Raw genomic sequence first — 25,951 nt, 5'->3', positions numbered from 1 at the left:
GGGAGTATACTACTTCTGAAACATTAGCAGAAGAGACTCTGGACTTAAGACTTTTCAGCACTGTTGAAATTGTTAGGACTTTGGCAACTTTTAGAGATGAACCAAATGCATTTTGCATGAAGTGATGAGTATGAGTCTTTTGGGGCCCAGGGGCAAAGTATTATGGTTAATATCTAGATGTTCCCCTAAAGCCTTATGCTCTCAAAGGTAGGGCTTTTGGGAGGCAACTGGATCATGGGGGTGTGATACTTATCAGTGGATTAGTGTGCTGATGAGTTTATAGCTTGGTGTGTTGGGAGGTGAGACCTGGTCGGAGGTGGATCACTGAGGGTGATTTGAAAGGATGTATCTCCCTTCTTCATCCCTTAATCTCTCTCTCTTTCTCTCTCTCTCTGTCTCTCTCTCTCTCTCTCTCTCTCTCTCCTACCTACTGTGCCCTGAACAGTTCTCCTCTGCTGTGCTGCCCGGCCTTAGAGCCAGCTGACTACAAACAGAAGCCTCTACAAAATAAACCTCTCCTCGTTTAAGTTATGGGTGTCAAGTATTGAGTCACAGGGAAAGTAACTAAGACATACACCTTCTCCAACATTAGCAATGCAAAGCCAGAGCTTTATACCATGACAGTGAATGTCATGTTCTGCTTAATGGTAGGTTTAACAGTGGTGGTTGCTGGACATTTACAGTAGATGCTTACATTTTGCAAATAGGAAAACAGAATCAAAATTAGAAAAAGACAAACTCACAGGACTCCACAGCATATTTTAAATTTCCAGGGAACCAGAGTGATTCTTGACATCTACTGGACAGCAAATGAGCTCCTACTCAAAGTTTTCAAAGGTAGTTCACAGTTTCAACATGAGATTATGCTACATTTCTTTCAAAGATGTCTTATCATTGACAGGGTGGATATTCAGGAATTGTTATAAAATACAAGCACCAGCAGAAATCAGTGTGGAAACAGACCATAGGGTCCCAAGGCTTACGAAGACATCTGTTACCCAATTGATATATACACATCCTTTTACTTAATTCCAATTTCATTCTTAAGTGCAATTTTTTTTTTTTTTTTTTGGTACCAGGGATTGAACTCAGGACATTGTGCTTGCCAAGCAGGGGCGGTGCTATTGAGCTAAATCCCTGGCCCTTAAGTGCAATTAAGAATGAAATAAAAATGTATTTTTTTTCAGTTTGTGAGTATTATTTTTTTCCAAAGAGTTCAGTTGTTGGGACCTGACTACTAGATAAATAAAATATCTGTTAGGGAAATATTTTGGTCTAGGCACTCTGTGAAAAAAATTACAGAGACTTTAAAAATGCTGTGAATTAAGACATTTTGCAAATTCTTTTTGTTTTTGGTACCGGAGATTGAACTCGGGACCTTGCGCTTGTGAGGCAGGCAGTGGAAACACTGAGCTGAATCCCGGCTGGGGAATTCCTGATTAGAGCAATATGAATTGTGTCCATTGGGCAAAGCTTAAACTTTTTTATTTTTTTGTGAACTTTATTTGTTAGTACAATACATATTTGCCATATGTAATGATCACATTCATCATAGGGAATTTGTACCTGGATATAATATATCTTAGTTCTTCTTTTGTTCCCTTTGATCCTTTTCCCCTCTCCATTTAAAAAGCTTTCTTTCCATTTTTTCTTTCCATTCTCTCTCTCTCTCTTTTTTTTTCTTCTGGTACTGGGGCTCAAACTCGAGACCCTGCGCTTGCGAGGCAGGCGGTGGTACCACTGAGCTACATCCCCGGCCCGCTTCCACTCTCTTTTTAAAAATCCCTTTTCCATCCTTCCCTTCCCCCACCTCTCTCCCTTGTTCTCCTTCCCATTTGAACATGTTCTTCCTTCTTCCTAGTATTGCTCCTCCATTTTGCTCCTTACTTACCCTTTAGGTTTCTGACACAAGAGAAGTGATATTTAAACTTGTGTGTGTGATTTATTTCACTTAAAATTACAGTCTTGAGGTGCATCCATTTACTTAACAATGACTCTAGGTTATCCTTATTTATGGCATAGTAGTACTCCATTGTATATAACCACATTTTCTTTATCCATTCATCTGTTGATGAGCATACAAGCTATTTCCAAGATTTAGCTATTATAAGTTATGCTGCTATAAATATGGGTATGCGTACATATCACTGTGGTATGATACTTTTAACTCTTTGGGGGAAGCTATCTAGAAGGGAAATAGCTGGGTCAAATGGAACCTCTAGTTTTAGTTTTTTGAGAAATCTCCATACTGATTTCCATAGTGAATGTACCAACTTACACTTCTACCAACAATGGAGAAGGGTTTCTTTTTTTCCTCAGCCTCACCAGCATTTGTTATAGGTTGATTTCTTGATGACAGCCATTCTTTCTGGAATCTGTTTTGTTTTAATTTGCATTTTGTGAATGACCAGTGATGTTGAACATTTTTTCATATATTTATTTGTTATTTATACTTCTTTATCTGAGAAGCATCTATTCATTTCAGATGCTTAGTTTTGGATTGGGTCTTTAAATTTGGGAGGTCTGATTTTTAAAAGTTTAAAAAAATATATATTCTAGATATTAGTCTAGAGGAGTAGCTGGTCTGTGGGTTGTCTTTTCACTCTGTTGGTAGTTTCTTTTGCTGTGAAAAAGCTTTCTTTGATATAATCTCAGTTGTTGATTCTTTGTAGTATTTCCTGTGTGATTTGGGTTTTGTTCATAAAGTCTTTGCCTACACCTATGTCTTCAAGAGTTTTACCTATTCTATCTTCCAGCAGATTTAGTGTTTCTGTTCTAATATTTAGATCCTTGATCCATTTCTATTTTAGTTTACTGCATGGTGAGAGATATGGGTCTAGGTTTATTCTTCAGCAGGTGGAAAGCCAGTTTTCCCAGCACCATTTATTAAAGAGGCCATCTTTCCTCCAGTGAAGGTGTTTGGCTCCTTTATCAAAGATGAGGTAGCTCAGTGTGACTGGAGTTGTTTCTGCATCTTCTATGCTATTCCACTGGTCCTCAGATCTGTTTTTAATTTTTTTATTTTTTTGCCAGTACCATGCTGGTTTTTTTCGCTGTAGCTTTGTAGTGTAATTTCAAGTTAGGGGTTATGATACCCCCTGCCTTGCCCTTGTTGCCCAGAATTGAAAGCTTAAGCTTTTAATGGCTCAGGCTCACTGGTCAGAATAAAAAGATGGTTAGATTTTTGTTTCCCTATCCCAACCAGGACACTGCTCCAAGTATTTTTCCCAATTCTCACATAAAATAAACATTCTTAGTATGAATATTTTTTATTAATGCAACTGTTGGTAGACTATTAATGCTTCTCAAACTATTTCCAGTGAATGGCTTAAAGTTTTTACCTAACTTGTCATGTACTGTATAATGGTTCATTTTATGCGCCACCTTGCCCAGACTCTGGTAACCAGACAGTAGATCAAATATTATTCTGGATGTTTCCATAAAGTTAGTTTTGGGATGAAATTAACATTTAAATCAGTAGGCTTTGAGTAAAGCAAATTATGCTCTTTTATGTAGTGGGCCTTATCTAATCAGTTGAAGGGCTTGCAGGAACAAACACTGACCTCTCCTGATGAAAGAAGTACTTCTGTTAGCAGACTGCCTTTGGATTCTGCATCTCTTTCCTGAATCTCCATCCTACTAGCCTGTCCTATCAGATTCTAGACACAGAAAGCCTTTTCAACTGCATGAACCAATTCCTTAAAGTGAGTATCTATCTCTCTGTCTGTCTGTCTATCTATCTATCTATCTATCTATCTATCTATCTATCTATCTATCTATCTCCTGTTGGTTCTGATTCTCTGAAGAGCCCAAATACACATCAATGTTTAAAAAAATCACAATAAAAATGAATTTCTGCAGAAAAGAACATATGGTTAATTATTGTAGGAATATTAAGAATCAAGATGGGGAGTGGTGAGTGGCAGAAAAATTCAGCCTCTCCGAGATCTAGAATCCAGACACTAGAAAATAACAACTTGGGGAAGGAAATAGAAGAGTAGATTGCCAAGAATTGGAAAGGAACTGACAAGAAAATGAAAAGCTGTGGAGAAGTGTGACAGATAGGCTACAACACAGAGAAGGGAATGAAACAGTCTGATTCTCTCCCCAGCTTCTGGTTTGCAGTTCATGGAGCAGGGAGCCTGGTTTTATGGAAGCTAGGTGAGTGCTGGGGGTTCCAGAGAGAAATGGTGGTAGTGGACTGGGTTAATGACATGGGCTCTTGGGGATCCCATAGTTTTTATGATTTGCTCTTAGGGTGGGATTTTGCTCTTTGAGTGTTACTTCTAAATGGGAGGCAACAGCTGGAGAGGATCCCATCACAGGTGCCTGTCACATTGCTGGAGAGTGTTTGGATGGGTGCCATTATGATTGTTTGAATCTGTGATTCAGGATAGCTAGGGGATGGCTTCACTTCAGAGTTCCCAGTGTTAACCTGTCATAGTGACTGGGTGAGAGACAGCTATGGGGGACATACTAATGGACAGGGAGTGGGCTGGAAAGAGACCCCCAGAGGGGTGTAAACTTAGGGCAGGAGAGACATGAGCCCCATCCCCCATGGTGAAAGGCTAGCCCTGGCTTGAGTTGTGCTGGTCTGAAAATGCCAGCATTGAGTACTTGAGCCCCTGGCCTACTGCCTACATCCAGCATGGATCTGGGGCCTGATTGCCTTTCTTATCAGCTGACAGATGTGGGAATGTCTTCCTTATATACCAGCATGAATGGGGGCACATCTTGGCTTGGACATTTGCACATGCTGGGGTAAATAGAGGGGCCTCTAGGCAATAAGGCTAGGTAAATAAAACTGTGAATTACTGGATCCCAAAACTGCATGGATCCAGGAAGGAAACCACTCATTCAAAAATACACATTTTTTTCTGTTTTTAGATTTTGTTTTTTCCTTTTTTTCTCCTCCTTTATTGTTTCTTTTTTTTTTTTTTTTTTTTTTTTTTTTTTGAGACAGGGTCTGAACTTACTATGTAGCCCAGGCTGGACTCGAACTCACAGTGATCCTCCTGCCTTAGCCTCCCAAGTGCTGGGATTATAGGTGTGCAGCACCACACCTGGCTTCTTTACTGGTTTATTGTGATCTAGGGAATTTTCCTTTGTCTTTCTTCCTTTGTTAATTACTTTTTTCCTTTCTTTTCTCCTTTTACTTTTTCTTATTTTTATTCTCAGGATTTCTCCTCCTCCTCCTCCTTCTCCTTCTTTCCTCCTCCTTTTCTTTTTCTTTTATCTTCTATTTTTCATTTTTTAGTTACCTTTATCTAATTCTATAAATATCCTTCTGCTTCTTAATAGGATCCTTTATATGTCTTCTCTGTCTTCCTTCTCATCTCCCACTGTTTAATATTTCAAAACATTCTCCCCTCCCCAGCCCCCTATGTCTTTAGTGTTATAACAATTAAGCTTTATTAATCTTTAGATGGTTAACTCTATGCTATTACTGTTGATTCTTTTCTATCATTCATGAAGGTATAGTTGTATTTAGTACATATTTGCTGTACATCAGTATCTGAGTTGTCATAGTCTTTATAATATAATTGTGGATTTCTTGTCTATGATTAAGAATGGTACATTATTGTTTTTTATTGTGTGTCTATATCCATATTGTCTTGGATGATCTTACTGTTGCTGGTTTGTTTGCTATTACCAACCTTGCATAATTGTTACTATTAATGGGTTTTTTCTGTATGCCAACACTGGATAACCTTTGTGACGTTAACCATACTGTGGTCTATTCCCAGAGAACTGGGTATTGGGCCAGTGGCACTGCATTCTCCCCTCTCAAATTAACAGGAGTTGTTGAATCTTGGAACAGAGGCAAAGGACTATAGTTAGCCATGCCCAGAACTAATAAACAACAAACAGCAAAAATATGAGAAGACAAGGCAATAAAATGCCTCTTCAAACTTCTAACTCTGCCAAAGCCAAAAACTTTGTTTGACTGGATAAAGAAAATGTAGTTTCTTTAAAAAAATAAAATAGAGTACTACTCAGCCATAAAGAATGAGAAACTAGAGACATTTATAGCTAAATGGATGCACATTGAGCCGAAACTCTTAAGTGAAATAAATAGGACACACGTATAAATACTGAAGTTTCTCTAGTGAGAAACTGAAAGTTTAAGTAAGGATTAAAATTATTAAAATGTAGAATTGATATTGTGAAATAGGAAGAAAAGGTCTAAAGGAGTAGGGGAAGTGGGAGAGGTAGGGGAAAGGAAAGAGGGAAAAGAAAAAATATGAGAAAAGGAAAAAAATGGAAACAAAGTCTTTGTAAATAGGGAAGAGTGGAGCAGGTGAAGGGAGGGCAGGGGAATGGGGAAAAAATAAGAACCAAGATACATCCTGTAAAGATACAAGATCCAAATGATGAATGTAACTGTAGTTTATACCTAAAATGTACCAATAAACTCAATGGAAAAAACCCCTGTAAAACCAGAGCTCTGGATGTACTCCAACCTGGCTCACACAATGGAGCTAGATTTTAAAATGATCTTAGATGCCATAAAACAATACAAAAAGTCAGCAATATGAAAGCAGTGAGGCCTCAAATACATTGATAAAAGTGCAATGATTGCAGCAAACCATTGCCTGGTCCTACTCTGTCAGGCACTGTGCACTTTACACTTGACGTTTGATGTTTGGCTGTATGTATTAAGATGTCTTAAAACCAATTTTGAGGAGGTCGGGTAATTAGAAGAATTATTTTTCACCTTTTTTTTTTTTTGGTGCTGGTGATTGAACACAGGGCCTTGTGCATGCTAAGGAAGTGCTTACCATGGAGCTACAACCCAGCCCTATGTTCTCTTTATTCCACTTCAGTGTTCTCCAAGGCATGCTATATTAGCTAGGATTTTAGTTCAACTACATATAATACAGATCTATTTCCCTTTTCCCTCAAAACTGGCTTAAACAAGATAGTGGTTGATTTCTCTCCCAGATACAGCAGGTCTATTGGCAGGTAGGGATAGTGGCTCAGGCCCAGCCACTACTCCATCACCCTCAGAGGTGCCCACATGGCCAAGGACAGCTCACCACCGCCACCTTGTTCCATGTGACAGGGTACAGGAGGTGGGAAGACCGACTTGCCACCTTCCTTTAAGGATGTAGCTCAGAAGTGGCCCTTCTGATGTCTGGAACTGACTGCAAGGCCATGGGAATCTGGGAAGGTTGCTAGAAGTACAGCTATTATGAGTGCCAGAGGGATTCTCTAATAAGGAAAAAGGGCAAAGCATCTACTGGTGAACCCCTTGAGTCCCTGTGACATGTGTTTTGCTTTTCCTAAATTGAAAGAAGGAGCCAGATATGGTGGTGTACACTTATAATCCCAGCACTCTGGGAGGCTGAGACAGGAGGATCTCCACAAGTTCAAGGCCAGTCTGGGCTACATAGTGAGTTCAAGGCCAGTTTGAACTATATAGTGAGACCTTGTCTCAAATAAATGAGTAAATAAAAATTAAAAATGAAACAAGCTGGGGATATAGCACAGTGGTAGAACAGGTTTGATCTGCCAGTACTGCAGAAGAAAAAAAGAGAAATATGGAGAAGAAATTCTCAAGGCTGGAGAGCCTGTGGCCTCAGCCTGATTGACGTCACCTCCTCTGGACCACAGGTCACTTCCTCAGAGAAGCCCGCCGTGGGATTTCCCGTTCCATGCACCTCACCAGGCTCCTCTCCACGATGGCCTCTCCATGATTGTCAATAGCACTGCTCTTGCTCTTCAGCGCACGCTTCGGAGTTGACACTAATGACTCAATGTTGTGACTGCATGTGCCACGGCTGTCTCCTGAGTGATGCTTGGAGCTCCACGAGGACAGGGAGTGAACTGCACATTCTTCAGAACCCTGGTGAGCACTCCAGGCAGATTTCTCCAACCGATTTATAAAGGGATGAGAAGTTGGGGGCTGCTCCAAGCCACACAAGCAAGGCAGAACCAAGATGGGAATGAGGTCTTCCGACCCTTGCATCCTCCTCGCTGTGGCACACAGCTTTTACCAGGACAAAGAGAGGCTCAGAAGGATGAGGTCACTTTTCGGACCTTATGAGGAGTGTGAGTAGCGCGGGATGAAGCCCACAACTCAAACAGTGGTTAATGATTAGCCATGTTCTATTTCCATGATGATAAACAGGACTGGCCCTGGGATTTAGCTCAATGGCGCCGTGTCTGCCTTGCAAGTGCAAAGTCCAGAGTTTGATCCCCGGTACTAAATAAATAGATAAATAAAAATTAAAAAAAGTCTTATCTAAGATTAATTGCAATCAGTGAGAAATTAGAAGACAGTACAAGTGACATAAAAAATTTTTACAGAAATAATAGCAGCAAACATAGGGAAAATATATTTCCAAATATAGAGAAATAAAAAAGCATACAGATAAGTGGGGCATATAGAACCCCAAATAGCCATGATCAAAAGAGAACCTTTCCATATCACATTATAGTCAAAATACCAGAAGTCCAACACAGGGATAAAATCTTAAAAGTGGTTAGAGAAACGCAGTGAATCACTTATAAAGGTAACCCTGTTGGAATTATAGGAGACTTCTCAACACAAGCCTTGAAGGCCAGGAGAGCATGGAGTGAAGTGTTTGAAGCCATAAACGAAGACAACTTCCTACACAGACTTATTTATCTTGCAAAATTTTCCTTCAAAATTGATGGAGAAATAAGGTATTTCCATGACAAAGTGCACTTCAAGAAATTTATGACCACCAAACCAGCACTACAAAAATTCTCAAGGATATCCAAGAAAGAGGGCAATGAAGCCAGCAATGCCAAAAAATTTCATAGAATGAAAACACCAGGAAGGGCGAGCAGTTAAGCTGAAAGGAGGAAAGAAAAGAAAAGAAAAAGAAATCAGGAACAGGAAAGTAATGCAATGATAGGCATAAGTCAATATCTTTTGGTGCAAACTCTCAGTGTGAATGGTCTCAGTTCCCCAATCAAAAGAAACAGATTGGCAGAACCGATCAAGAAACAAAACCCAACAATGTGCAGTATACAAGAAACATGTATTATTAAAAAAGAAAAAGGTTAAAAATCAAAGGATGGAAAACAATATTTCATGCAACAAGAAGCTGAATAAAAACGAGTAGCTATTCTAATTTCAGACAAAGTGGATTACAAGACAAAACTGATCAGAAGAGGCAAAAAAGGTCCTTACATATTGGTTAAAGGAACAGTCCAACAGGAAGAGATAACAATTATTAACATATATGCCCAATTTCATAAAACAAACACTACTGGACATAAAAATCAGATAAAGCACCAACAATTATAATGGGAGGCCCCAATACCCTACTGTCACAAGTAGATCAACTAGACCAAAAATTGACAAAAATAACAGAGTTGGAAAAAGCCTTTGAACAAATGGATTTAATAGGTATCTACAGTGTTTCAGCCAACAATAACAGAATACACATTCTACAAAGCAGCTTATGGGACTTTATCCAAAACAGACCACAAAGCATGCTTAAGTAAATGTAAAAGAATTGAAATTATCTCATGCATATTATCAGGTCATAATGCAATGAAACTTAGAAATCATGGCAAGAGAAACCACAGAAATCACGCAAACACATGGAAATTAAACAATATCCTCTTGTATAATCAATAGGTCACAGAGTGAATCAAGGAAGAAATTAGTCCCTAGAACCAAACAAAATGCCAATACCACATAGTAGAACCTATGGGACACAATGAAAGCAGTCTTTAGAGGGAAATTTATAGCTGTGAACTCCCACATCAGAAAAAGAGAGCAAGTTCAAATAAATAACCTAATGGTGGACTTCTGGACCCTAGAAAAACAAGAATAGTCCAAATCCAAAGTTAGTACAAAGAAGGAAATTATAAAATTGGAGCAGACGTGAATGTAACCGAGACTAAAAAAAGCATAAACAATAAATAAATTGAAGCACTTGTTCTTTGAAACACAAAATAAAATAGACAAACCTTTAGCCAATCTTAAAATTAGAAATGAAAAAGGTGAAATCGCTATGGACTCTACCAAAAGACAGATCATTAGAACTACTTTGTGACTTGTATTCTAATAAAGTGGTGAATTCAGGAGAAATGGGTAGATTCCTATATATATATGAACTACCAAAGCTGAGCCAAGAAAACACAAAAATCCTGAATTATCTAGTATCTGGCAATGAAATTGAAGAAATAGTAAAAAAAGCTCTACCAAATAAGAAAAGCTCAGGTCAGGAGTATAGTTGTGAGTTTGAGGCCACCCTGGGCTACATAGTGAGTTCAAGTCTGGCCTGAACTACATAGCAAGACCCTGTCACAAATAAACAATCATATTTCAGTGCCATGTGCATACCCATGTTTATAGCAGCACAATTCATAATTCCTAAATCTTGGAAATAGCCTATATCCATCAACAGATGAATGGATAAAGAAAATGTGGCATTTATACACAATGGAGTACTATGTCATAAGCCATAAGGCATTTGTAGGTGCATTGTGGATGCACCTTGAGACCATAATGTTATGTGAAATAAATCAGGTATGTAAGTTTAAATATCACATAATTTCTCATATATGGGAAACCCAAAATATAAATAAAGAGCAAAATAAAAGATAGATAATAGGAAGTAGGGAGATCTTTTTCAAATGGGAGGGAAATGAGATGGAGGGAGGGGGAGAGAGGGAAAGGGGATGGAAAAGAAGTTGAAGGGAAAAAGGAAATACAGCTTTTGAAAATGGGGAGGGGACCAAGAGTTGGAAGGAGCAGGGAGGGATGGGAGGGGTAGGGAATGAAAAAAATTAAGTGTTGTGTACATGTACCAACGCTCCATGGTAAATGTAATCATTATCTACTGCGAACATGTGCTAAAACCTAAACCAAACAAAACCAGGGCTGTCTCTCCACTCATGGTAATATCACTCTCCATTTTGTCATGTAAATAAACCTTTGGATGTGAAAAAGAAAATATTGTGGAATTATCCAGTTTTTTTTTCTTTTTGGTACCAGGGATCGAACTCAGGACCTTGCACTTGCGAGGCAGGTAGCAGTACCCGGCCCTCCAGTTGTTATATTTAAAAAAATTTTTAGTACATATTTGCAGTTGATAGTGATTATACTCATCGCAGGGAGTTGGTACAAGTATGTAACACATCTTAGTTTTTTATTTTTATTTTTATTTTTTCTTTTTGGTATCAGGGATCAAACTCTGGTCCTTCCGCTTGCGAGGCAGGCACCAAAACCACTGAGCTAAATCCCTGGCCACATCTTAATTTTTTAAATCCCTTCCTCTCCTGTACCTCTCCACTTCTTTTATCTTTTGGTCCCTTTCCCTTTTGCAAAAGATCTATCTTCCTGTTTTATATTATGTATTTTTTTATTTCTGTCTTTAATTTATTTATACTTTGTGTTTCTCATATAAGAGAAACTTGCAATATTTAATCTGGTGTGTTTGATTTATCTCACAACATTATGGTCTCAAAGTGCATCCATTTTCCTATAAATGACTCAAATTTATCCTTCTTTATGATAGAGTAGTACTTCACCACGTATAAATACCATTCAGTTGTTGATAGACATATAGGCTGCTTCCAAGATTCACCTATTATGACTTGTGCTTCTATAATCAAATTTTTATATAAGTTTATACATGCTTATTTTCAGTTTCCATATTTAGCTTACCTATAATTGATAATACTTTGTGAAATATACTCTCAGCAACATTGAACTCATAAAAATACAAATATATATTTATATCTACACATATATATAGTTTTTTGAACTAATTTAAAATTTATAGAGAAGTTGCAAAACATGTAGAACTGTATTGCCATATATCCACATCCATATACTCGTATGTTTTACCCAAGTCACCAGATTTTAATATCTATATAATTATAGTACAACTTTCACAACTAAGAAAATTAACATTGGTATAATACTGTTAACTAAACTATAGACCCTATCCAAATTCTCTCATAATTATTTTAAAAAGGGAAGCTAGCTCAAGGATGTATAAATTTAGTGGCCATTAAATTCTTGCAGAATGGATTGAACCATTGCTTTATTTAATTGGTAGATTAGCTGAAGCTAAGAGTTTGACAGTTAGTGTGGATTGTTCGGCAGAAGAAAATACAAAACTCAGTTAGAAACATCTCACACATACTGATCCAGGTAATAGCATAATTCTTAAACTTGTCTCTCATTACTAGCAGGAATAACACATTCCTTTGTATCTAGGAAGATGAGTCACTTCATGACAGAACCCGGAGAAAAGTGGTGTTTGGATCTGAATCTGAAATGTCATGCATTTTTGGCCAAGTCGCTCGTTCTCATCTCTTGTGTGAAGTGTGGCACCCATCTCTGGATTTCAGGTCCCTGTTGGGTTCTCTCATGGTACCTGTAACAATTGACTGCCGTGACTTGCATGTGTGCTGTGAGCGGCTCATGGGCACGACTCTTGTCTTATTCACTCTGGTATCTCTCTGCTTGGCATAACGCCTTAGGCAAAGCAGGCATAAGCACATGCTCACTAAATGAATGAATGAATGAATGAATTGAACACATGATGATTTCACATCAACACTTTTTTATTCTGCTTGATCTTGTTGGGAAAAGAGCCCTTCACTTGAAATTATGCCAGTGAATATGACGATGCTGTATGTATATTAAAGAGGAAAAGCTTTCAAGGGCCTTGTCTTTGAGAAACAGGTTTTGAATGCAGGTGTGGCTTGAAAGCTGAATAGAGACTCTCACTTTGCAAATAGCACAAATGTGTGGATGCTGACTCACTTTACTCAGTAGACTCATTGTACTCCTTAGGTAATTTTACCCACCTCAGGAAAATCTACTTTTTCCCTAGGCCTGAAGGTTATTATTAGTTGTACTTATTATTCAGCATTTCTACAGTACATGTTTGCAAAGTACTGTATTCCTCATTCTTAATGAGTGAGGCAGGTGATAGGTAATGAAAGGGAATTTTCTCTAGTTGGCCGAGTAGCTTGTATTTAGTGAATTATCAATGATTGACATACTGAAGTCAATTGGGGATGGCTGGTGCAAACTTGTGGGAAGTAAGCCTCCCCTACTTTTACAAGGAGGAAGAGTGTAGGCAGGGAGTGAAGTAGAAGACTGTGAAGGCTGGAGAGGGAAGGGAGAAGGAATTCCTCTCCAATGGGAGTGAAGCAAGTTCTGAGTCTCTGCCCCATTCAGCAATTCCCCAGGTATTCTGGGTTATATACACATCGTTTATTTACCTTGTGAAGCAATAGATTCCTTGGGGTTGGAGCTTTGTTTCTCAAGAGCAAATAGTTTGGGGTCTACTTTTATGAGTTTTGTGTTCAGTTTTCAGCTTTCTACTTAACAGTTTTCCTAACACCTTGTTCTAAAGCTTGGAAAACTACTATGCTCAGAAAAAGTTGTAGGAATTCATAACATGAAAGTGGAGTCATGAATATCCTCATGGGAAGTGTTGCAGTTAGGGTAGGGTGACAAAGAAACTGCTGATCCTAAGGGTCCCAAGCGGGAGGACATGGATCCCTTAGCCCCTATTTCTTGGAAACCTCACTTCTCCCTTGAAGCCCCACTCAGTGACTCACTCTGGCCAGGTCAGTGGAGAGATGAGGAGTGCTATGAGGGTGAGGATTGGGAATTGGTATTGTTGGCTTAGGGAAGAACAATGTATGAGGTCCTTGGTGAGGATTCACTCAGTTTTCGCATCCCTCATTCTTATGACATTTGAGAATTTTGGTCCTATTGGGCAATGATGACAAATAGTCGTGTGGAATGCAGCTTAGAAAAAAGGAAAATTGAGAGGATAAAAATAGAAACTCTCTCTCACAGTGGAGTGAACCAAGTGTGGAAATACTGTGGAAATGTCCTGCCTTACCCTCAAACACTTACCTCCTCATGGGCCTGGTAGCTCAGCCTGAGCCACACATGAAAGTCACTGGGGAGGCAAAATAACCAGCCTGGTGCAGCAAAGCAGCAAGGCAGATTTCTCTCCTGGGTACACACTCAGATCCTGCTGTGATAGAGTGTTAGGGAAATTAAATATAATAATGTCTGTAAAAGCTGCTGACACAGAGCCTGGCACCCAGCAGATGCTGAGAACAAAGTAGATTTCCTTCCCTGCCATGACATCGTAAGCTCTTGGGATGGGTATCTCTGATAATGGCCTCATGCTATCCAGATATTCTACACATCTGAAGATGTGGAAACTTGGACCCCCGAGCCTTCCAGACTCTCCCATTCTGGTTAGGTGAGTCATAGGGTTGATCTCAGTTTCTTCATTTGCAACATAGTATGGCACCAAGGGATAATTTTAAGGCCTGAATGAGGAAACAGCTTATATCATTTTCTCATAAAATGATTGGTCTGGATTTCAGCTTGGAAGGGATCCACGAGCTCTTAAACACAGAGGGATAGCTGCAATTTTTGTTTGGGCAAGGATTATCTCAGAGACACTTGACTTAGGCTTTCTTCAGAAATACCCTACCAACTGCTCATAAATATTTTGCTTGAGGGGAAGGGGGAAAAATAAGAACCAAGAGAGATTATGTAAATGTGCAAATTTCCAATGATGCATGTAATTATATTGTATACCTAAAATGTACCAATAAAATAAAAATTAAAAAAAATATTTTGCTTGAAACTGAACTCGGAGGGCAACTTGGAGTTTTTGATTCCAACTCCTCTCCTCTCCGTCAACTGTTTTCACTGTGCCACGAAAGTTCTCACCCTTTGTGACACCCAGGACCGGACAATATGACCTTCCTCATGTCCTTGGCCTAAAGGCAAGTCCCCCAGGCCACCTGGGCTTTCCAAAGCGCCTTATCCATCTCCTGTGCTGTACACTTCATTATTTCATATTCAATCTTTCCTTTGTAACTAGTTTCTTCTTGCCAGCTTTAAGGCACATAAAAGACTCCCACAGACGGTGAGGTGAGTGAAGACTCTTCATGTATCCCAACATTTCCTTTTCCTCAAGCCATTACATTCTTTCCTCTTCACAGAAACTTCTAGAAAGAATATCCACACTTGCAAACACTGCTTATTTGTTTTCTACTTACTCCTCAGGTTACTGTCAGACCAGTTCCTGCCTCATTGGCCAATAGAACAGTCTGTAGCAGGATCATTCACCTTCTTCGACCTCTTGGCAAGAATCTCTACTGTTGACTCTTCCTCCTCCAACTCTCTTTCTCTCTGTAGTGCTGGGGGATTGAACTTAGGATTTTTTGTATGGTAGGCTAGCACCCTACAACTGAACTACACTCAACTCAAATGCTGACTTTTCTTGGTTGCAGTGATATAAGACTCTTCTGGTTTTGCCCATTGTATAGCTTTTATGCAGCTTTGTCCTATTCTTCCCAGGTAAATGAATTAAGATGATCATGGCTTAACCATAGATTCTCTTCTCTTCTTATTCTGTCATTGATTTATGGCCAAAATGTTTCCCCAGCTCAAGTCTCTCCTATGAGCTCTAGACTCACATATCCCACTTCCTACTCAACATCTCCACTTAGGAGTCTCACAGACATCAAAACACAGCACAGCCAAAATCAAACTCTGGAGTTTGCTTCCAAACCTCTTTATGTTCTCAGCTCACTGGAAGGCATTATAGCCATTGCAGAGCAGGCTGGAGCATGGAGTCACCATGACATTTCCCTCTGCTTTGACCTTCCTATTCATTCTCTGAATCCACTCTTCTTACTTCCCCTTCTGCCATGTGGTCTAATATCGCCTCCTGTACAAGCCTTCTTATTACTCTGTCTGTGACCATTTTAATTTGTATTTCCCACAATGTACCTAGAGCGATCCCTTCATTTGATCTTCACACTCCCATTTCCTATTCTAAATGAAATGTTTGAAGTGTTGGAAGCCTTCCCATTATTTTAAGATACAATATTGCTTAACATGAACACAAGGCCCAGAGTCTCTCCAGCTTTATCTGAACCATGCTCTACCTTGCTCCCTTCACTGCACCCAGGGACCTTCACCCAGTTCTTTTTTCTCACCACACTTCTTCTCACCCAAGAATTTATTCTCTGCGCAAAATGTCCTTCTTCCTCTTTGTCTTGTAACTTCATCCATGCCCCACCCTTTGTATAGGTGCCAGGACCTCAAATTGTTAAATGATTTATGTATCCAGTGCCACTCCGGAGCCTACTTCCTATTATTCTTATTTAAGGTAATGAAACCTACAAGAGGTTCTCAGTAACCTTTGAGCACTTCCTCCTTTGGACTATATTCCTCTCTCCTGCAATAATGTTATTATCAGGATTCTATACAGGAGTGCAGGTTTAGGTGAAAAGACAGTACCACCTGAGAAAGGGTGCACTTTGATCTAGAACAGTGAGATCATGGAATTGGAGAGAACTCTTTATAATCATTTAGTTTAATTTCTTAAGCAGAGCAGAGACCATTTCCATACCATTTCTAACAGAACATAATAATATAGTATTTCCCTTTTATCTGCACTTTCAGCTTTCCCCAGTTTCAGTTACCTGTGCTCAAATTAGGTCTAAAGATATTAAATGGAAAATTCCAGAAATAATAATCCTTAAGTATTAAATTATATACCCTCCTTTGTAACACAATGAAATCTTGCTCCATCCTGCTGTGTTCCTCCCATGATACGAATCACGCGTTTGTCCAGGGTATCCATACTATATATGTTACCCTGTCTGGAGCCATTCTACATAATTTTGGGGGAAAATGATTTCATAACTAAATTATGACTAGGCCTAGTCTTCTTGCCTGCAGGCTGGCTATAACATGCCAAAACATGACTACATTTTTGTGTCCAGTCACAGCTGAGTCCTCAATGGTCTTGTGATGCTGTGACACTCAAGGGCAAGATTACATCAGTTGAAGATATCCTGGTTCCTTAAGAACCGAATAATAAGAGAAAGGTTTTACCTGGGGAGGGACAAATTCCTTATCAGCTTAACTCACCCCACCTACTGTTGTAAGAACTTCTTTGCTCATCTCACTGCTAATCAACATAAGCTTCTCATCAATGCAAGATTCTCATCAGGATAAGATCCTCATGGTCATAGGATAACCACCACCCTCCAAGACATCTGATACTTCCTCCATTAGAAGATCCTTGTCAATTTAGGATTATCGCGCCCGCCCGCCCCCCCCTCCCCCGTCATCTGTTACACCCTATGAACCCAATAAATAGTGGCAAGCTCTGGGTGCCTTCGTCGTTGTTGCTCAGAGCAGCATTGATAAGGCCCAGAATCCAGATTCTTCTCTCTCTCTCTCTTTCTTCCCATAAATTCTTTTATCGGTACATTTTAGGTATACAATACAGTTACATCCATCATTGGGATCTTGTACCTGTACATGATGTGTCTTGGTTCTCATTTTTTCTCCATTTCCTGCCCTCCCTTCATTCCCTCCACCCTTCTCTGTTTACAAGACTTTGTTTCCATTTTTTCCTTTTCTCATAATTTTTCCTTTCCCTTCTTTCTTTTCCCCTTCTCCTCCCACTTCCACTACCCCCTTAGACCTTTTCTTCCTATTTCACATTATCAATTATACATTTAATTATTTTAATCCTTATTTACACTTTCAGTTTCTCCCACCAGAGAAACTATTTGGTATTTACACATGTGTGTCGTATTTATTTCTCTTAAGAGTATCGGCTCAATGTGGATCCATTTAGCTATAAATGTCTCTAGTTTCTCATTCTTTATGGCTTAGTATTACTCCATTTTATATAAAAAAAAAACCACACATCTTCTTTATCCAGTCTCCAGTTGATGGGCACTTGGGCTGCTTCCAAGCTTTAGCTATTACAATCTGTGCCACTATGAACATGGGTGCACATACATTGCTGTGGTATGATTCTTTTAATTCTTTTGGGAAGATACCCAGTAGGGGAATAGCTGGGTTAAACAGGACCTCTAGTCCTAGTTCTTTGAGGTGTCTCCATACTGATTTCCACAGTGGTTGCACCAGTCTGCACTCCCACCAACAATGGAGAAGGGTTCCTTTCTCCCCGTACCCCTGCCAGCATATGTTACTGGTTGATTTCTTGTTAGCAGCCATTCTTTCTGGGTGAGGTGGAATCTCAGCATTGTTTTCATCTGCATCTCTTGAATGACCAGTGATGTTGAGCATTTTTTCATATGTTTATTTGCTGCTTTTACTTCTTTGTCTGAGAAATGTCTGTTCATTTCAGATGCCCACTTTTTAATTGGGTCTTTATATTTGGAGGGGCTGATTTTTTAAAGTTATTTATATATTCTAGATAGTAGACCTTTGTCTGAGAAACTGCTGCTAACATTTTTTTTCCCACATTGTAGGTTGTCTCTTAGCTTTGTTGATTGTTTCTCTTGCAGTACAGAAGCTTTTTGATAAGATGAGATCCTAGTTGTTGATTCTTTGTGCTAGTTCCTGTGCTACTGAGGTTTTGTTCATAAAGTCTTTTCCTATGCCAGTGTCTTCAAGAGTTCTACCTAACTTATCTTCCAGAAAGGTTAGTGTTTCTGTTTTAATATTTAGAAGTTTAATCCACTTCTATCTCAGTTAAGTGCATGGTGATAGATAGGGGTCTAGTTTTAATCTTTGGCAGGTTGAAATCCAGTTTTTCCAACACCATTTATTAACAAGGCTATCTTTCCTCCAGTGAGGATGGTTGGCTCCTTTGTCAAAGATGAGGTAGCTGAGTATGTCTGGAGTTGTTTCTGCATCTTCTAGTCTATTCCACTGATCCTTGGGTCTGTTTATTTGCCAGTACCATGCTGTTTTTATCACAATGGCTTTGTAGTATAGTTTCAAATTGAGGATTGTGATACTCCCTGCCATGTCTTTGTTGTCTAGAATTGCTTTTGCTATTCTCGGTCTCTTCTGGTTCCAAATGAATTTTTGCATTGTTTCCTCTAGTACTGTGAAGTATATTGTTGGAATTTCAATTGGCATTTCATTAAATCTATATAGTAGTTTTGGAAGTGTGGCCATTTTCACTATATTGGTTCTTCCTACCCAGTAGCAAAGGGTATCTTTCCATTTTCTTATAACCTCTTTGAGCTCTTCTTTTCAGAGTGCTGTAGTTTTCAGTGTAGAGGTCTTTTGCTTCCTTTGTTAGATTGATTCCTAGTTATTTCATTTTTTTGGATGCTATTGTGAAAGGGATTTTTTCCTTAATTTCTCTCTCAGTGAGTCTTTTATTTGTGTACAAGAAGGCTATTGATTTTTGAGTATTGACCTTGTATCCAGCTACTCTACTGAATCTGTCAATTAAGTCTAGAAGTCTTTTGGCAGAGTCTTTTGGGTCTTCTATGTAAAGTATCATATCATCAGCAAATAATGACAGTTTAATTTCTTTCTTTCCTATCTTTATTCCTTTTATTTCTTTTTCTTGTCTAATTTCTGTGGCTAATGTTTCCAGAACTATGTTGAACAGGAGTGGTGATAGTGGGCATCCTTGCCTTGTTCCTGATTTTAGCGTGAAAGTTTTCAGTTTTTGACCATTTAGCATGATGTTCGCTGTTGGTTTTTCATAGACAGCCTTAATCAGGTTGAGATAAAGACCTTCTATTCCAATTTTCTGTAGCATTTTTATCATGAATGGGTGTTGGATTTTGTTGAATGCTTTTTCTGCATCCATTGAGATGATCATATGGTTTTTGTCCTTGGCTCTGTTAATGTAGTGTATTACATGTATTGATTTATGTATGTTGACCCATCCTTGCATCCCTGAGATAAATCTGACTTGGTGTATGATCTTGATAACCCTCTGTATTCTGTTTACCAGTATCTTGTTGAGGATTTTTGCATCTATGTTCATTATGGAGATTGGCCTGTAGTTCTCTTTTTTGGTTAGGTCTTTCCCTGGTTTTGGAATCAAAGTAACACTTGCTTCGAGGAATGAATGGTAAGTATTGCTTTCCTTTCAATTTCATTGAAGAGTTTAAGAGTAATGGCAATAGTTCTTCTCTAAATGTCTTGTAGAATTCAGCAGTGAAGCTGTCATGACCTGGGCTTTTCATTGTTGGTAAATTTTTAATTACATTTTCAATTTCACTGATTGTAATTGGGGGGGTTAGAATTTTTATATCTTCATTTAATTTTGGTAATTTATATATATCTAGGAATTTGTCCATTTCTTCTGTGTTTTCAATCTTATTGGCATATAGGTTCTTGAAGTAGGTATTGATGCTCCTCTGGATTTCTGCTGGATCTGTTGTGACTTCGCCTTTTTCATTCCTAACTGCATGTATTTGAGCCTTTTCTTTCCTTTTTTTGATAAGCTTGGCTAAGGGTTTATCAATTTTATTTATTCTTCCAAAAAACCAACTCTTCAATTCATTGATTTTTTTATATCTTTCTCTTAGTCTCCATTGCATTGGTTTCTGCTCTGATCTTTATAATTTCCTCTCTTGTATGAGCTTTGGGTTTGTCATGCTCTTCTTTTTGTAGGAGCTTGAGGTTTAGCATTAGGTTGTTTATTTGAGCTCTCTCTGTTTTCATAATATGGGAATTCAGTGTTGTGAATCTCCCTCATAGAACTGCTTTCATTGTGTCCCCTAGATTCCTGTATGTTGCACTGGCATTATCATTTACTTGTAGAAACTGTCTAATTTCTTCTTTAATTTCCTCTGTGACCCATTGGTTTTTCAGGATGGTGTTATTCAATTTCCATGTTTGTGGGGGTTTTGCAGTTTCTTATACTATTAATTCTCAATTTTATTGCACTACGGTCTGATAATATACAGGGGGTAACTTAAATTCTTATGCATTTACTTAAACATGTCCTATGAGCTAGCATGTGGTCTGTTTTGGAGGATGACCCATGTGCCGCTGAAAAGAATGTATATTCTGATTTTGTGGGATGGAACACTCTGTAGACATCTATTATGTCCATTTTTTCAAAAGCTTGGCTCAGTTCTAGAATTTTGTTGTTGATTTTTTGTCTAGATGATCTGTCTATTTGTGACAGTGGGATATTGAGGTCCCCCACTGCAATTGTATTAGTGCTTATTTGTTTTTCATGTCCATTAATATTTGTTTTGTATAGTTGGGGGCATTTGTATTTGGTGCATATATATTTATGACTGTCATCTCTTCCTCTTGGATTGTTCCCTTCACAAGGATATAATGACCATCTTTGTCTCTCTAAATTAGTTTTGGTTTGAAATCTACTTGGTCTGCAAATAAGATTGCTACCTGTGGTTTTTTCCGGGTTCCTGTCACATGGAGAACTGTTTTCCATCCTTTTACTTTAAGTCTATGAATTTCTTTTTGAATTAGATGTGTTTCTTGTATACAGCACATTGTTGGATTTTGTTTCTTAATCCATTCTGCCAGTTTATTTCTTTTGATTGGTGAATTGAGGCCATTACTATTGATGGTTATAATTGATAAATATTGACTCATCCTTGTCATGATGTTTTACTGTTGTTGGCTCTTGTATATTTTTTATTTTTCACCCTTTCCCTTTAGTTTCTTGCCTTGCCTGGTGGCTTTGGTCTGTTGGGCCTGATGGAGTTGTGACCATCATTGTCTTTTTCTAGGATATTGTTTAGAATTGTTTGTAATGCTGGTTTGGTGTTCATGAAATTTCTCAGGTGTTTTTTGTCATGGAAGTATCTAATTTCCCCATCAATTTTGAAAGATCATTTTGCAGGACACAACAGTCTAGGTTGGAAGTTATTTGCTTTTATTGCTTGAAATACTTTACTTCCAGCTCTCCTTGACTTGAAAGTTTGTGTTCAGAAGTCTTCTGTGATTCAGATTAGCTTTCCTCTATAGGTGATTTGTTTCTTTTCCCTACTTGTAGGATTTTGTTCTTCTGTTGGTTTTCTGGGATCTTGACTATTTTATGTCTAGGTGTAGATTTTTTTCTGGTTCATGGCTAGTTGGAGTTCTTTATGCCTCACTTATCTGTATGTCAAATTCTCTACCTCTGTCTGGGAAGTTTTCTATTACTTCTGTGAACAGTTTTTTTTAATGCCATTTGTACTTTCTTCTGCTTTTTCGTGGACTCCTATCAGTCTTATGTTATTCTTCCTCACATCATCTAGCAGCTGCTGGATTGATTTCTCATGGTCCCTTTCTATTTTTAAGAAATCTCTGTTTTCATGGTCACTAACCACAATCTTGTCTTCTATATCTGATATTCTATCTTCACATTCACTCAGTCTGCTGTGAATACTTTCAATGGCATTTTTAATCTCCTGTATATCTGTTTGAATCTCTTTCATGGATTCCATTTCTTTCCTATATTGGGTGTTCATGATTTCCATTTCTTTCTTATGCTGTGCATTCGTGGCTTCCAGCATGGTCCTGAGCTTATCTATTTTTTATCTGTTTTTGTTCAAGAGTCTCTAATCATGTCTTTCACTCTGCTCAACATCTCTGCAGCTATCTGGGAGATTATTTCTATTTTGAATTTTTCTAGAGCTGCATTCATTTGTTTTGTTACTTCCTATGCTATCAGTTCAGGGTTTCCAGGTGGTTATCATATTTTTCCACCTTGTTTCCCCCAGAATTTGCTTTTGGTGATCTGGAAGTCTGAGTTTGTGTCCTGCCAAGATGTCTTCTCATTTTTATTTCTGTTGTTGGTGTTGTTTTTTGCTTTGATTCCTGGGCTGATACTTCATATTTCTTTTTGTGAGTATCTTTATTACTTGTGTTTAGCGCCCCTATGGAGTGATTGCTTCTCAGAGATATCTTCCAGGTATAGCTGGACTTTCTAGGTTTTGAGTCTCTAATGACTCTTAGGCGCTCTCATTTTCAGTATACCAGGAAGGACCACTGATTAGATCAATCATGACACCTTAGCCCAATTGACACAATCAGCATCAACAACAGCATCAAACACAGCTTAGAAAATGACAATTTGTGGTAGTTAATTTGTCACCTTTAACTGCATGATCTAGATCAAAATCTAGGGCCAACCCAAAACATGTTTGTAGTAAGTAAACCCTTCAATATGGCAAATTTTCCCTTTGGGATAAGGATTTAGAAGGGGTTGGGGAGAGAGGGATAGAGAGATAGAGGGAGATGGAAAGGTTAGAGGTGAGGCTAGAGGACACGAGAATATCACACAAATTGTGGGAACCTGTTGAAGACAGGAGGAAAAGACAGCAAAAGAACAGAGACAATTACAGAAAAAACTGATGACAATAGGGAAGCTAGGAATTTTATTCACCTTCCTGTAATAGTGACAGTCGAGAGGACAGAGAGAAACAATTCAAAATGGGACAGGAACAGGAACAAAGAGGGAGAGAAATATAGAGCCAGGAGGGAGAGAAATATAGAGACAGGAGGGAGAGAAAGAGAAAAAAAGAAAAGAAAAGAAAAGAAAAAAAAAAATAAAAACAAAACAAAACCAAAAAAAAAAGTTCTCCCTCAGGATATGTCTCTGCTATGGGCAGAGACAATGTGGGCAGCAGTGTGTAGGTCTAAGTTGATTAGTCTCAACAAGCCAGCTGTAATCTACTGAGATTCAGGCTGATTTCTGGCTTCAAGGTCCAAGTTGAGGTCCCTGACCTCCTGCAGGATTAAACTCTGCAAGGTTCTACTGCAGGTTCCAGCTGTTCTCTCCCTAAGCAAGTGTGGGTTTCTATGAGAGGTACTGATCCCACCAGCTTACCAACCATGATGGTCCAGTGTGCTTTTATTGAAGAGATTTTCTTCACTTTCCCAGTGGGCTTCAAATTTCATTGAAGAGCCTCAGATAGGCCCTCTCTGTTGTTCACTTCTGCTCTATCTTCTGGGGCTCATAACCATGGCCTTTATATTCCCCTTGGAACCTCTGCTGGGTGGCATGGTCCTGTGCAGGCAGTGGCTGTTGGCATCCATGGGATGGGTTCTGGCCCCAGTTTCTTCTCTAAGTCTCGTTTTCTGTCTTTATTCTTTAATTCACCTTGTGCTGTTGTGGCTCACAGGAGACAAGGACAGGGTTTCTAGTAACATCCCCTTTCCCTGTTTCCTACATTACCCATCTGCTAGTCACTTAGTAACTGTTTCAGTTATCAGATCTACTGTCACAGTATTACAATGCTTGTGTTCAAGTAACCTTTCACTTAATAATGGCCTTGATGCATAAGAGTATTGATGTTAGCAATTCAAATATGCAAAGAGAAATTGCAAACAAGTTTTCTTTAAGGGAAAAGGTGTGTTATGGTTTATAGGTAGATGTCCTCCCAAAGCCTCAACTGCACATAGGTGGGGCTTTTCAGAGGTGGCTGGATCATGGTGTGTGATACTGGTAGTAAGGGTGTGTGGTTCTGGATTAATCTATTAATTGGTTTAGCATAGTTCTAGGGGTGGATAATGGGAAAGCCCCCACTTGGTGTGGGTGGCACCTCCAAAAGGCTTGTAGCCTAGAAGGATAAAAGGGACAGGGAGACTTGCTGCTGCTACTGCCACTTGCTGCCTCCTTCCTGCTTTGCCATGGACTGTTTCTCCTCTGTGATGCTCCTCTGTCTTGCCACCCTGCATTGGAGCCAGCCACCTATGGACTGAAATCTCTACAAACTGTGAGCCAAAATATACATTTCCTCCTTTAACTTGTGGGTGTTGAGTATTTTGCTTCAGCAACAAGAAAAATAACCAAGACAAGGTGAAAGATCTCTATCATAAGAAAAGAAAAAAAAATCATATATTTCTGAGGTTTCTAAGGTCTATAATAAGAACAAATTGTTTACTCTTAAAATTGTGGGGAAGGAAATGATTCATATTGGTTTTTCTGTCACATCTCAAACTGCAAATGTTACAGCCATAGCGTTTGATAAATGCTTATTTCTAGGGTTCAGGACTATCTGTGGTTTCAGGCCTTCACTGAGGGTCTTGGAATATGTTTCCCACAGACAAGATGGGGGACTAATATAATCATGTTTGTTGATCAAAGACTAGATAATAATCTTAAAACTGTTTATGTGCGTGAACCCATTTAACCTTAGTAACCACATGCATAGTACAGTTAAGGTTATAGTCTTTGTGTAAATGGAGAAATAGTGGAATGTCTTATCTGAGTAAGTGGCACAGCTAAGAATCAAGCCTAGGTAGTTTGGCAGAGTCAGACATTTCACCACCATGCTATTCTATCTCTGAAGTCAGCCAGTGTTTCTGTGAACATTTCAGGGACAGACCTTGCTCTGCTATGAGCTTGATACTCAGCTCAAAGTTGGCTCCTGTGACTGCAAGTAATCTTTCCTAATTTCAGCCTTTAAATTATACAGAGTAGCCAGCTCCAACTTCCATAAGATAGTCATTTGAATATTTTTAAATGGTAAGAATAGTATTTTCTGTTCATAAAAGTAGCATATGTTCATTGTAGAAAGTCTGGAAAATCCAGAAGTGTATAAAGAAAATAAAAGTCCTTGATAACCAAGGAGAAATATAAATGTTAATTGGCACATATCTATTAGCTTTCTGTTGTTGTTTTTAAGATCCATATTTTATTAAGAACTCATATAAAACAAAATCTGTGGTCAATTAATAAATCTAGTTGACACATGATTGTCCATCAAGTCAGATTTTGTCTTTATATTAAATCCTAAAAGTAAAAATTTCTGTTTATGTTTTAGAGACTGTATTTTGTTTGTTTTGATCCTCTCTTCTGTCTACTGACTATTTCAGATTCTGTTATTTGTTAGCCTTACAGCTTGGTATACTATGCAATCTTGATAATAGGGCTGTCTGAATCTTTATTCCAGGCATTAATAAAATGCTGGACAGAATGGAGCCCTGTGGTACACTATTAGGGACCTTCCTCCAGGTTCACGTCAGTGTATTCATCAAGCATTTAGTATAACTACTCAAGAAAACACAGATCCACATAACTGCAGTTTCACTCTACTCACTTTTTTTTTTCACCTTGTCTATGATGATATAATGACTTCATATGTCACTAAAATTTGGACAAGTTTTATCTATGGAAATTTTCAACTTTACCGGCATATATAGTAACTAAAAAAGAAAATACAATGCCATTTATCATGATCTTTTAGTGAA

General features: G+C 38.6%; 1 protein-coding gene across 1 annotated transcript in view; it reads left to right on the top strand.

Annotated features, from left to right (window-relative positions):
- Positions 1–25,951, top strand: part of LOC101708837 (uncharacterized) — a 148,562-nt gene that overhangs the window by 111,506 nt on the left and 11,105 nt on the right. The window contains exons 3-4 of the mRNA XM_087216106.1: positions 446–4,161; positions 12,215–12,348. The gene's annotated coding sequence lies outside the window, so the exon portion shown is untranslated. The remainder of the gene's footprint in view (positions 1–445; positions 4,162–12,214; positions 12,349–25,951) is intronic.

The sequence above is a fragment of the Heterocephalus glaber genome, unplaced genomic scaffold, assembly GCF_053883595.1.
Source record: "Heterocephalus glaber isolate CG9 unplaced genomic scaffold, H.glaber_assembly_v1.0 deba00001457, whole genome shotgun sequence".
Classification (NCBI taxonomy): domain Eukaryota; kingdom Metazoa; phylum Chordata; class Mammalia; order Rodentia; family Bathyergidae; genus Heterocephalus; species Heterocephalus glaber.
Note: the sequence above shows the minus strand (reverse complement) of the source record. Positions and strands in the feature narration are given on the sequence as shown.